Source organism: Lissotriton helveticus, chromosome 7, assembly GCF_964261635.1.
Source record: "Lissotriton helveticus chromosome 7, aLisHel1.1, whole genome shotgun sequence".
Lineage (NCBI taxonomy): Eukaryota > Metazoa > Chordata > Amphibia > Caudata > Salamandridae > Lissotriton > Lissotriton helveticus.
Window position 1 is genome coordinate 1613058148 of NC_136068.1, and position 14706 is coordinate 1613072853.

At 46.3% G+C, this 14706-nt stretch overlaps 1 protein-coding gene across 3 annotated transcripts in view; it reads left to right on the forward strand.

Moving 5' to 3' along the window:
* The window catches only part of IRF3 (interferon regulatory factor 3), a 251590-nt gene that overhangs the window by 80218 nt on the left and 156666 nt on the right, over nucleotides 1-14706 (forward strand). The gene's annotated exons all lie outside the window — the stretch shown is intronic.

Consider the following 14706-nt stretch of genomic DNA (forward strand, 5'->3'; position numbering starts at 1 on the left):
TATAAAGTTCGTAAATCCCCACGGCAGAACCACGCCGCATTTAAATCCACAACCAATTCCCCCAGCTGGGAGAAAAACGGGACGAACTCGCGTTTGTCTTCACTTATGTGCTTTTTTATTTAATCCTCACAGCATGGCGTTTCTCAAGCAGGCAGGCACAAATCTACGCGTTTCGGGATAGCATATCCCTTGTTCACAATCAACTTGGCTCCAGGCTCTCAGTCTCAATATAGTGAGTCACATTATTACATCATTTCCTGTTTGATGTTATTTTGGCCCTTGGCCTTCTGGATGATGTCGTTTTTTGAATTTTTTTTAGGTTTGGGTTTTGAGGTACAGGGGTATTTATAGGGTTCAGGGCTAGGTTTGGGTTGGGGGTACAGAGTATATTTATAGGGTTGAGATGGGTTAGTGTTTAAGGGTGTTGGGGTATTTTAAGAAGTAAGGGTGGGTTATGATTATGGGGTGCAGGGGTATTTAAAGGGAGCAGGTGGGATTAGCACACGATATGAGACATGGCATGAAGGGCGGAACGTACCACACGCCCCCCCAGCGTCACGCCCCAGCACACGCCCACAGAACAACGCAGACACGCCCATAAGGGACTACTTTGCTGGCACGGTTCTTTTACCTTTTAAATGTATATGGTGGGCGTCTGCATAGCCTATGTCCTTCTGCTGCAACTGCCCTTTCCAGCGCTGTATTGGGTGTTGTGATTGGTGCTGTGGTTACTGAGATTACCCGCCTCAAAGGTTTGTGCTCTCTCTTTATAATATTAGTATGGATAGATTGTGAATATATTTTTTGTCACTACTCTTTTAACTTCTTTTTTCTTTCTAATCACCTCACACGTCTTATTGCACCTCTTTGCTATGTTGCACGCTCCGTGAGGGGCAACCAATATGATCCATATTGATTTATAGCCAGGAATTGTGTGGCTTGTTTTGACCCAGAAACAATGTATTAAAAATTGCTCTTGGTCCTACTTTGATGCTGTTGCCCTTGTATTTTTATGTGTTTTTTCAGGAATATGTGCATACATTGGATAGAGCTGATTTATGTGGATATGCTCCTAAATTTTAATAATTAATGATTGTTTACTGATTAATTCAGTTTCATAAAAGATAGAGGTTTTGGACCATTGTTTATCAATACTGTATGACACCCGGGTCCTAACCTTTTTTGGGTTACACCATTTCTTTAATGGCTAGAAGCTTTATGTACATAACATAACAGAATGCCTTTTCAAGGTAACATTCTCGGAGCATTAAGACCTGCTCATAGCGTGTTAGCCTGTTATTAGTCAAGTGCTGTGTTTTGGTTCTCATCATCAAGAGTTCAGTGTGGAACGTAAACAGTAAGAGAATGACGCATCACAATACTTTCACATCTCTCAATACTAACACCAGATGCAGCTACGGATTTAAGACATCCGGGCAACGCTTAAGCTACAGGATCTAATGTAGCTGAGAAGTATGCCACTGGTCTACCGACACCCCCATGTACCTGGTTGAGTACAGACAGTGCACAACTCTCTTTCGCAGCTAAATAATTAAAATGCTTTGTTGTAATCAGGCATTCACAGAGCTGGGGCGCAACACAAGCTTTCTCTCAGCGCCACAAGGCCACCAAGCAATCACTCTCCCATGGTACCGGATCACTCACATCCTTGTGTGTCAATCTCTGCAAGGGCTTAGCCTTTAACGAGAAGTTGGGAATCCATTGTCCGCAGTAGCCAATCATTCCAAGAACATCCTGACTTCCTTCTGTGTGGTAGGCGGATTCATTTTCATGATCGACTCAATGCGGTCTGATGTCACCTTTATCTTACCTTTCTCAATGCGATGACCCAATTACTGTACTTCAGGCAAGTAATACGGAAGCTTGCTCTTAGACACCTTGTGTCCATTACCTGCCAAGTGATTCAATAGAGCAATGATATCGTCCCTACAAACCTCTTGGGTCTCTGAAGCAATCAAGAGGTCATCGATGTACTGCACAAGCACTGAGCTTTTCAGTAGCATCAAGATCTCAAAATTCTTTATCAGAATCTGGTTGAAGATAGATGGACTCTCAGTATACCCTTGTGGAATACAACACCTTGTTAACACACAATTCTCCAGCCGGAAAGCGACTAAGAATTGGCTTTCCTCATGTAAGGGTGTCAAAAAGAATTCTTGACACAAATCAATCAATGTAAACCATTCAGCCTCGCAAGGACTCTGAAATAGGATCACAGATGGATACGGTACCACAGGACAACATGGAACCACAATAGCATTGACCTTTCGCAGGTCTTGCACATTCCTATACTTTCCACTCGGTTTCTGTAACCCCATTATAGGTGAATTACACAGACTTCCCATGATATCCCCTAGGATACCCTGTGCAATCATTGACTCAGTCACTGGTGTAGTTCCTGCCACCGTTTCCGGGATCAGGTTGCACTGAGGCGCTCTTGGAAATTCACCATCTGGTTTAATCTGTATGCAAACTGGCTGAATCCCTCAAATCAGTCTTTTCCTGTGAAATCCCACACCACGGCTGAGACAGAATCTCTCAGATCATATGGCATTTCATTCACTATTGGCACGGGAAAGATTTCTATGCAGGGATTCTGATTAGCCAATTTGAATGCAATGTCGTCATCATTAGTCTGCAGTTCTACTCCATGGGGCGTATAATAGATGGTACAGTTTAACTGACACAAAAGATCACATCCCAACAAACAGACTGGACTTGAATCGCACACCACGAACTGGAGTCTATCCTGAAATGTTCCTATTCTCACGGGTATTTCATCTGTCAACGGGTTTGTCATTCTCCTATTGACAATCGCTACAATTTGGGTCGATTGTCCCGAGAGGGGTAGGTTTGGGACTACTGCAGATCTCACAGTAAAACGGGTAGCACCTGTATCAATCAAGAATGTAATGGGATCACTTCTACATCTGCCTCCACATACAATCCACGTTGGTCTACCTCTAAGACTGCACCAAGGGTACAGTCTTCCTCCCCTCTGGGGCATGTCATTTCAATGGGTCTGGATCGGATCCGTCCAGAGTCTCCATGAAGGGCATTTATTGATATGCTTGATTACCTTGGGAAATTTGTGGAGGTTGTAGTACCAGCAATAACTGATTCAGACCCACCCATTTACAGGTCTAGGTCTAGTTACCATATTGATAACATCTGCCACCTGTACACCTTCATCTTGAAACTGATTCCCCGGATTTGCTTCCATTGCCCAATTTTGTGACAATAATGACAAGCAATGACCCTTTTCAAGGTACCATTGTCTGCCCCTGATTTGGAATTTGTTCTTTTCCCTTTTCCCTTTCTTTTGATGTGTTCTGAGTCCCTCCTTGATTGTTCCCCTGATTTCGACCTAAAGTCCCTCCATTTGTCTGCGCCTGTTAGGATCCACCTCATCTCAACAATATCTGGCATACCGTAGGAACTGATCCACTGACTTGTTCTGCCAGCAGATTAGATGTTGCTGAATCATAACACTAATCTCTGGTCTCAAACCCAACACAAACTGGGACACAAATTGTCCCATATCTTTTGGGTCTAAAGTATCCAACCCACCGTACTGCTTAAAGGCTTGCAACACCCTTTCATATTAAGCAGGTACTGATTCCTTAGGCTCTTGGGTGGTTCGATCTATGTTAACCTAACCGATTTCTTGTAAGGCAATCTTGGACTGTAACCCTTTAATTACTTGTTCAAACTTTTTTATAACCTAAGGTGAAGGCCCATGAGTTATGGGGTCTCTATCTGATTCAATAGAAGGCCAATCAATAGCAATTTTACAAGCAGACCACCAAGCACCAGGGACCACAATGTCGAACAGCGTGTTCATATCAATCTACAACACTTTCGAAATATTCACAGAGCGATCGACTTGCTTGTACAATTTGGCAGGTTTCTCCCTCAGCCGAGGAAAGTAATTTGTGAATGGTGCCAAATCCCCCTGCTCCAAGGCACATGCACATACCCTTCTCTTGGTACCTCTCGCAAAGGGTAAACTTAACTCCTGGTATTTCTCCTCCTGGCGGAGGTGTTTCTCCTACTTTCTTTCTAACATTTATTTATTTTATTTATTTATTTATTTAGGCAATTTTTATAGCGCGCAAATACCCAGGGGTGTCTCGGCGCTTTAACTGATCAGCTGATGACAAGTAAACAGATCTTAATGTGGAAACAGCCAGGTTTTTACTTGCTTCCTGAAGCTAAGGAGGGTAGGGGCATTTTTAATAGTAAGTGGAAGTGAGTTCCATAATCTGGCCGTGGAAATCACAAAGCATCTGTCACCCCAGTTGGCTTTCCTTGTACGGTGGACATTGAGCAGGTGAGCTGAGGATGAACGAAGGGTCCTAGGCGTTACAAGGGGACGGAAAGCTTGTTTGAGGAACTGAGGGCCAGAGTTGTTAATGGCTTTGTAAGCAATACAAAGTGCCTTAAATTTTGTGCGGCTTTTGACAGGAAGCCAGTGAAGCTGTTGAATGAACGGAGTGATGGAGGTGAACTTGGGTATGCCCAATAAGATTCTGGCAGAGGCGTTTTGCACCAGTTGAAGCCTATTGAGAACTTTTTCCTGCGCATTAAGCAGGAGGGCGTTACAGTAGTCTGTTCTTGAGAAAATGAGGGCACTGATCAAGGTTTTGCCAGCTGAGATGGGAAGGTAAGGGAGAAGCTTTTTGATCTTTTTTAAGGTGAAGAAGGAGGTGGAGACTACAGAGTTGACGTGATGGTGGAAGAGCAGTCTATCGTCGAACACAACTCCAAGGTTACGAACCTTCGTAACAGGTTCGGGTGGAGGTCCCATCTCAGTGGCCCATCAATGGGGGGACCAGGCAGGTTCAAGCTTCCCAAATGTCATTACCTCTGTTTTTTCAGAGTTTAATTTTAGACAGTTGGAAGACATCCAGGAGCTGATGGCAAGCATTCCCTGTTGAAAGTTCGCTGCAACTGAAAATCCGTCATGATGTATGGAAAGAACCAGCTGGGTGTCGTCGGCGTAGGTAGTGAGACTAATGCCGTACGATTTGATCACCCTCGCTAAGTCCGAAACATAGATATTAAACAGGGTCGGACTTAGCGAGGAACCCTGCGGCACTCCACACGGAAGGGAGAACGTGTGGGAGAGTAAAGGACCTAATTTTACAGCTTGGGAGCGGTTGGCTAGAAAAGAGGCAAGAAGGTCTTTGGCCTTGTGCTGGATACCGATTGCTGAGACACGGTCGATCAGAGTGGAATGATCGACCGTGTCAAAGGCTGCGGATAGGTCGAGCAGTATTAGAACTGCCGCACCGCCTTTATCTAGCGTCATTCTAATTTCGTCAGCCGCTTTTATTAGGGCTGTCTCGGTTCCATGCGCTTGCCTGAACCCAATCTGAGTGTCGTCTAACAGGTTGTTTGTATCAATGAATTTGGAAAGCTGTATGTTCATGAGCTTTTCGAATATTTTTGCAGGGAAAGGGAGACAGGCAATGGGTCTGTAGCTGGAAGGGGAAGTAGGGTCGAGGGGGGCTTTTTTTAAGAGTGGCTTGATGATGGCCTTTTTCCAAAAAGCTGGATATGAGCCCGTAGTGAACATGGTATTGCAAATATTGGTCAGAGCAGGAGAAATGGCATCAGGGATGAGATTGAGGATGGACGGAGGACATGGGTCCTGATTTGGTGCTAGAAATTAGACGAGAGATTTCTTCCTCTGAAACATAATTGAACTTCGAAAAGGAAGGCGAACTGGTGATTGAAGGTTGGTTAGCTGTATTATGAGTTGAGGAAGGTATGTGCAGGAAGGCAGAAAAAATAGAAGTGACTTTGTCCAGAAAGAAATCTGCAAGGGAGTTACAGAGGGATTGAGAGGTGTCGGGGGGGGGGGGGGGGTTGGGGGGATTCGAAAGGTGGTTAACCACCTGAAATAATTTCCTAGCGGAGTTATGTGCCTGACTGATTTGGGAAGTGTAATAAGTCGTCTTTTCCAGGACAATGAGGTCTTTGTACTTGGACAGGGCGTATTTATACGAAAGTTTGTCAAGAGGGTTGTAGTGCCTGCGCCAACGTCTTTCCAAGTTTCTGCAGTGTTGTTTTTGTAGACGGAGGGATTCGGAAAACCATGGAGCGGAAGGGGATTTTCTATTACGGTGAGTAATTTTGGAAGGTGCCAATGTGGAACATGCCGTGTCCAGGATATTGAGATAGTTATTGGATGCTAGTGACGGATCTGGTTCCGCCAGATTGATGCCAGTGGTCAGGATAGATGCAAGACGAGAGATATCAATGTTTTTCCAGTCTCGTGTTGAGGTGGGGGGGTGACAATCTGTCTTTAGATGGAGGGGACTTGGCTTTAATAGAAAAACAGACTGCTGAGTGATCTGTCCACGTTAGGGGAATGGGAGGGGAAATCAGAATATCAGGGTTGTTGGTGAATATCCCGTCAAGGGTATGTCCTGCCTTGTGAGTAGGTCGGGTAACAAGTTGCTGAAGTCCTACGGCTGAAAGATCACTGATAAGAGAGATGGTATCATTATCAGTGAGAGAATCCAAGTGGAAATTGAAGTCTCCTAATATGGTGTAGTGAGGGATTCCAGCTGTAATTTCTACTAAATTGCTAAGACTGACAAGGAAATTAGCTCTAGGGCCAGGTGGGCGGTAGAGTAAGGTACCTGTGAATGATTGGTTCATGGCCAGGCTGATGGAAAAGGAAAAGGCTTCGCAGTCTCCGTAGTTAAGGGCTGTGGGTTTAAGTTTATAGCGGTTTCTGTATATGATAGCTATACCCCCACATTCTTTTTCTTTGACCACATTTCATCCCATTTATCAAGCGTGCTCCATGTTCGTATCCCTATGACCAACTCTCAAATGTGCGCTTTCAACCCTATGACTCTTTTCTCTTCTAGTTCCTGATCGGTATAAGTCAACCTATGGTTTCCCTGTAGCATTTTTGTTTTACACAAGTCCACATCATACCTTTGAGCCAATTATGTCATTTTCTCATGTGCTCGCCTTGCTTTACGAGTGACATCCTTTGCTAAGAACAACAATTCATCCTGTTCATAAAGTTCTGTTCTTTCCAAAGGCAAGCTACCACTGATTATCTCATCCACTTCTGCTTTCAACCTCCTTACGACTAGCAATTTCACCATCACTGCAGCTTTAATCATTCCCTGACTTGATATGCTACTCTGTCCTTCCTCTTCGCCACTCTGCTTTCTTTGTCGGGCTTCAGACGCTGTAGTGTACAAGACATGCTGATCTCCTGAGGCTCCCTGATCTGTTCCTACCTCTGATATTCTTCAATGGGTCTTTTGTCTGGAGCTTTTCACATTCTCAAATCTGAATTTGAGTTCGCCAGAGACACTGATCGTATTTTCCTAGACCCAACATGCATCCTAGAGGAGTCTGCGGTTGCTGGCAATGGGGTACTGGCTTCTACAGGCACCACAAATGGACCATTCCCATTCACTGTCACTTTTCCTCCTGGATTGACCCTTCCTCCCAATCCTGACTGTTGTTGATTAGCATTCTCTCCTCGACTCAGATCATACACAGAAACACAGGTCATAAGGGCTTCCGGTAATCTTAAAGTAGCATTGACTCCACTCGGCTCTGTACCTCCTAATGTTGGCATCCTAGACCATTCTGCTCCTGTTGAATTCTTACCCACCACTCTTGAACTGGGACCTGCCTTCTTTCCATACTTGCCGCATTAGCCAATTCTCGCCTTCCCTCTTTTGAGTGTGGGTTGTTTGGTGGAGGACGCTCTGCTAATAACCTGTCTAACAAACGGGGAACAGCCATTACAAAGCTGTTTTTACCACGTGTTGCTATTACATCGCATGCTTTACAACGCATGCGATGTTACAACGCGTGGTACAAAACACGCATAACATTACATCGCATGCGCTTTTACAACGCATGCGATGTAATGGCTATCCACGTTGTTGTAAGGAAACTGAGGCTGTTTCCTCACAACGACGTGGACCTCTGACAACGCAGGAACCGGGAGCAGAGACGCGACGCTGAAACAATGAGGAAAGAGATAAGGCTGATTGTGCTTGGGGTGGGGGTAGTGGTTTAGGGTAGGGTAGTGTAGTAGTGTTTTAGGGTTAGGGGTAGTGTAGGGGTGGAAGTAGTATGGGTGGTGTAGTAGTGTTTTAGGGTTTAGGATAGTGTAGGGGTGGAAGTAGTGTAGTAGTGTTTTAGGGTTTAGGGTAGTGTAGGGGTGGGAGTAGTGTAGGTAGTGTTGTAGTGTTTTAGGGGTTAGGGTAGGGTAGGGGTGGGAGTAGTGTGGCTAGTGTAGTAGTGTTTTAGGGTTTAGGGTAGTGTAGGGGTGGGAGTAGTGTGATTAGTGTTGTAGTGTAGTAGTGTTTTAGGGTAGTGTAGGGGTAGGAGTAGTGTGGGTAGTGTGGGTAGTGTTGTAGTGTAGTAGTGTTTTAGGGTTTAGGGTAGTGTATGGGTGGGAGTAGTGTGGGTAGTGTAGTGTTTTAGGGTTTAGGGTAGTGAATGGGTGGAAATAATGTGGGTAGTGTTGTAGTGTAGTAGGGTTTAGGGTAGTGTAGGGGTGGGAGTAGTGTGGGTAGTGTTGTAGTGTAGTAGTGTTTTAGGGTTTAGGGTAGTGTAGGGGTGATTGTAGTGTGGGTAGTGTTGTAGTGTAGTAGTAATTTAGGGTTTAGGGTAGTGTAGGGGTGGGAGTAGTGTGGTTAGTGTTGTAGTGTAGTAGTGTTTTAGGGTTTAGGGTAGTGTAGGAGTGGGAGTAGTGTGGGTAGTGTAGTAGTGTTTTAGGGTTTAAGGTAGTGTAGGGGTGGGAGTAGTGTGGGTAGTGTAGTAGTGTTTTAGGGTTTAGGGTAGTGTAGGAGTGGGGGTAGTGTTGTAGTGTAGTAGTGTTTAGGGTAGTGTAGGGGTGGGAGTAGTGTGGGTAGTGTTGCAGTGTAGTAGTGTGTTAGGGGTAGTGTAGGGGTGGGGTGGGAGTAGTGTAGCTAGTGTTGTAGTGTAGTAGTGGTTTAGGGTAGTGTAGGGGTGTGAGTAGTGTGGGTAGTGTTGTAGTGTAGTAGTTTTTGGGGTTATGGGTAGTGTAGGGGTGGGAGTAGTGTGGGTAGTGTAGTAGTGTTTCAGGGTTTAGGGTAGTGTAGGAGTGGGAGTAGTGTGGGTAGTGTAGTAGTGTTTTAGGGTTTAGGATAGTGTAGGGGTGGGAGTAGTGTCGGTAGTGTTGTAGTGTAGTAGGGGTTTAGGGTTTAGGGTAGTGTAGGGTTTAGGGTAGTGTAGGGGTGGGAGTAGTGTGTTGTGTAGATGTGGGGGTAGGGTTGTCATTACTCCGCGATGTCAATGATGACATGCCATTACATCGCAAACTTTAACCACGAGTATAGCTTTACCAAGCATGCCTTTGCGTTGTAATGGCATGCGTGGTAAAGGCACACTCGTGGTAAAAGTATGCGATGTAATGGCATGTCATCATTGACATCGCGGAGTAATACCCGCGTTGTAATGGCATGCATGGTATTAGTATGCAGTGTAATGACATACATCCCTAACAAACTGTCATCAGTGTCACTTCCATCATCTCCCTCTCCATTCCTATTTCAAGCGTCTCCTTCCTTTACTACTGGTGGGTAAACCTTTCTCCCTCAATGGTGTCTACTCTCCATCTCTTCAATTGTGCGTCCCACTGTGCATCCTGATATGCTTTTATTGCCTTCCTCATTCTTCCTAGGCATTTTTCCCTGTCCTTTGCCTGAGCTGCTCACATCCAAGCAATCTAGTGCTTCAAACTGTGTTGGACTGGCCCGAGGCCGTACTTAAGGCATCACTCCCCTCAACAGATACAATACCTCTTATTGAAATGAACCATAGCATGGAAAAGCCAAATCTCCCTCTTTTTCATGAATCGTGTGCTAATTTAGGATCCTAACTATATTGTGGAGCCCTATGTTCATGGCCATGTAATATGCTAGGGTATCTTCGGGTGGTGCTTCCTCACTCACTCACTCAAGTCACTACTCTTCTATCTCCCCTACGCAGATCACGTAATACTTTAAAAAATCTCATGATTAAACCAACTTCCTTCGACTGGCAAGACTCCTTTCTTTAACCTTCCTTCTGATCACCAACCAGTCCCAGCGCGGTGTTACACCAACTGACCTATCGCAACGCGGCACACCCTGTGCCTTACTTTTTTCCCCTCACGTTTTTTCCTGCAGTTTCCCCCTCTCCCACGTCCCTCTTTCCACTCTCCCTCCTCCCCAGGCCCCCCCCACCCAAGATCTACTTAATGGAGGCAGCAGCGCAGCTCCATTGAGCAGGTCCAGACCAGCTCTTCCCAACTGCTGTCATCGACCGCAGGTCTGCCTGACCTGACAGTGGCTGAGTAAGTTCCAGGTTCCCTCTGCCCACCAGTACCAATGCCAAGGTCTCCTGTTCCGTAGGAGCCTTGCCTGACTTTTTCTCCCCTAGCCGTTTTTTCCCACCGTTTTCCTGCTGTCCTGCTCCTGCTTCCCATTCTCTCGTTTCCCCAGCGCCCCTCCTCCCAAGACCTACTTAATAGAGGCCACAGAGCGGCCATGGGACAGATACGTGAAGCAGGCACACCAAAGGCAAAGGCAAGCACGTCTGCATCTGTCCACACCTGTCCACACCTTGACCGTGTCCAGCACCTGGAACCGTGGCCCTCAGGACTCCCACAGATACTCTGCTGCCAATCTTCGAACCCTAGACCCTGGTTGCAACAACTGCTGCCCTCTTCACAGCAGGACCGTTCACTTATCTCCACTGCCACTTCACCTCCACTCTAGGACCGATCACCCACACAGGAACCAGCACTACACCGTCATCCCCAGCTAAGACCACAAATCGGATGGCTACTCTTCAATGCCAGATCTCTTTGCAAACACACCACCAAAATTTGGGACACCACGTCCACCCTCACCCCAACATAAACTTCATCACCGAGACCTTGCTCACCCCAGCTGCAACCCCAGATATCACCAGGGCAACACCCATCGACTCAAGATTAAACACCATGACTGCACCAACTGACAGGGAGGCAGCATCACAATCATACACAAGGAATCCATTACCTGCACCATCATCAATGACCAACCGCGCCAATCATGGATGACATGCAATTTCAGCTCCGCACAGACGATAACACCACTATCAAAGGCATCCTTGAGTCCAGATGCCTAGGACCACGAACCAGACTCAGCGTAGTATTCCTTAATCCATCACCCTGCTGGCTATCAAATCCAAACAGTACATCTTCCTGGGAGACCTCCAATTCCATATAGACGACTCCACCGACCTCCTGGAAAGACTATACAACATTGGCCTAGTCAGCGACCCCACCCACACAAAGCAGAAGACACAGTGGACCCCATCTTCACGTCTAGCAACAGAATCGAGCGCACCTCGGAACTCACCTGGTTCCACCACTCCATCATACACTTAACCTTCGCCAGACATGCCCTTTCGCAGCTGGTGTAAGGTCACTCAAAAAGAATCGATTGATGCCCTCAGCACCACACTGCCCAGAGACACCACCAACTTGTACTAAGCTTTACAAAACTTCAATGGCTGGATCACCAGTGCCACAAAAAAGTCGCTTCGACCAAACCAGCCAAAACGCACAGACCCTCTAAACAAGCTAGCTAGTACACCCTAGAACTCAACACGTCAAAACGGAGGTGCAGACAACTTGAAAGAAGATGGCACACCAGCCTGAGCCACACCGACCGAGCCACCTTCAAAGTAGCTTCCAATGACTACAATCGACAGATCAAAGCAGCAAAGAGCGAGGCCCTCACCCACCAGATCAACATCAGTGCCTACCAAACCAAGGAACTCTTCACCATCGTCGGAGAGTTGCCCTTCAGCCACCAAAAACTTGATCCCCTCATCACAGGACCTCTGTGACACCCTCGCCGACCACTTCCACAACAAATTAGCAACCATCTATAAGAACTTTGATCCCCAACCCTCCAACACCCTCAGCCTCCAATCAACCACCACCTTCGACCACCCGCTCACCGCATGGAAAAAACTCAGTGCACCAAACACATGAACCCTTTTGAACTCCATCCACTCTGTAGCACCCACCGATCCCTGCCCCCACCGACACTTCAACCTCGGAAAGAGATGAGATCAGCCGCCAACTCACAGCCACAATCAACACCTCTCTAACCACAGCCACCTTTCCCAATGCCTGAAACCACTTCTCAAGAAACACTCGGCAGACCCCAACTATCTCCAGAACTACCGTCCCATCTCCCTGCTCCCCTTCCCCGACAAAGTCCTGGAGAAGGCCATCAACCTCCAACTCACCGACACCTGGAGAGAAATAATCTACTAAACCCCTCTCAATCAGCATTTAAACCAACAACAGCATCAAGACAGTTCTGATCACCGCAAGAAACGACATCCACACCCTCCTCGGCAGACGAAAATCAGCTGCACTGATCCTGTTTGACTAATCCGCCGCCTATGACATGGTCTCCCACCACACACTCTTCGATCACCTATGCCAGATTGGTATTACAGAAGAAGTGCTCAGATGGATGGTATCCTTTCTCACAGGACGCACCTAGAAAGTTTGCCTCTCTCCCTTCACAACACAAGCCAAGCAAAACAATCTGCGCATTCCTGATGGCTCATCCCTCAGCCCAGCAGTCTTCAAGGTCTACATGACACATCTTGTAGACATCGTCAGATCACACGACACCAACATCATCTCCTAGGCTGACGACACTCAGCCCGTCCTATAGCTCTATGCTGACCCTACCTCAACAAAGTCAAAGTTCCACAACTGCATGAAGAACATGTCAGCATGGATGAAGGATAACCACCCAAGATGGTAACGCATGCCCTCATCATCAGCCAACCAGACTACTGCATGCGCTATATGCAGGTACCACCACCGAACTCATGCAAAGACTCTAGATGATCCAAAACACAGACACCGGACTGGTCCTCAACCTGCCCAAGAGAACCCACATCACCCGGCACCTGGAGACCCTCCTGTGGCTCCCAGTCCAGAAGAGATGCCATTTCAAGCTCCTGATACACACCGACAAACCCCTCCATGACCAAGGACCCAACTACTTGAACCACTATCTGCACTTCCACTATCCCCCCAGGAGTCTCTGCTCCGCACACCTCGCCCTTGCACACATCCCTTGTATACGCCGCTGCCATGCCAAAAGATGCTTTTTCTCCTTTCTCAGCACCAAAGCCTGGAACAACATCCCCCTCCACCTCCGCACCTTGCCCTCACTGACCAACTTCAGGAAGGGGCTCAAGACCTGGCTTCGAATAAAACACGTACAGCAAGCGCCTGGATACACTTTTGGGTGACAAGCCGCGCTTTATAGTTATTAATTGATTGATTGAGAGGAGTTTCTTGATTTATTCATGAAACACAGATGTAATTAACAATGACCTTTGCTGAAAATAATTTGTTGGGGAAATGAGTATATGAAATACAAGTAACCAACAGTGCATAATGAATGTGAGTTTTACAGAAGAGAACATAATTTTGTAGTGGAACAACACAAGCAGGAAGACCTGCGACAGAGACCATGGTGTATAAGAGGTGGCAGGCATTAAAACATATTTGGCTATGACATCAGGTCAGAGATAGTTGTCTTGAATACCTACAGCTGAACTCGTAGACATCAAAAAATATTATAGTGAGCAGATATAAACAAACTATGACTAGATTACCTATATTTCAATCATTTCAAACTTCACTGTCAGGAAAAGCTCATTTCAACCTCATTGTTCCGCAGAGTGAATCTAATACATATTCGCATGCTGGGCATCATGCTTGAGCTAGTGGTTGGGTTCACACAATTTTTTTTTTTTTTTTTTTTTTTTTTTTTTTGCATCTTGACAATGAGTGAAGTCTCTATGACTCAGATGACATTAACCTGAAGTCATGAATGGTGCACATCATGTCTGTCTTCATATTCTATAGCATGCAGTGTCGTAGCTAGAGCTTGTGTCGCCCGGGGCGATCCCTAAGTTTGCCGACCAGGGCTGGTAAGAGCAGGGGGATGCTGCTGGCGACAGACGCCAACTAGCGGGAAGGGGGCATTTAGTGATGCCGATGAGGGAGAATAAAGAAAAAAACTAAATGTACCCTTTGATTGCAGCTCCGCTTAAAAAAAGTGCCATCCCACCCCCCCAGCTTCACCACTGATTATCAGTGAATTCAGAAGCTACTTTGCAATTAAAAACATTAAGACATTGAGAAAACTTAGAATTTTGAGCATTTTGCACAGCTTTAAGTATGAAAACAACATCAGAACATCCACAGCTGGTTTCTTTTGGGCCCAGAGACTTTTCAGCAGCTCATGTGCTGGAGACTTAGGAAATCCGTAACCCAGCAGGTCGCCTACACTTACTTTTCTGTGCTATACATCTTGTTTACACTCTGCTCATCTGTATATTGTAAGAAACTGTGATCCTGTTTCAATACCCAGCTTCCCCCCCCCCCCACACACACACACTCTTTGCTGATTTCTAATGCACTTGGACTGAATATGCACTGTGTCCCTGCTAATCAGGTTCCCAGTGCCTGTGTTCTTTCCAAAAACTGCACCAGCCTGCCACTTTCAGACATGTTTCTCACCCCTGAGGTGTGGGCCTTATGCTCTTGTGGGTGAGAAACAAAGCCTGCTCTTGGTGGAGGTGCTTCACACC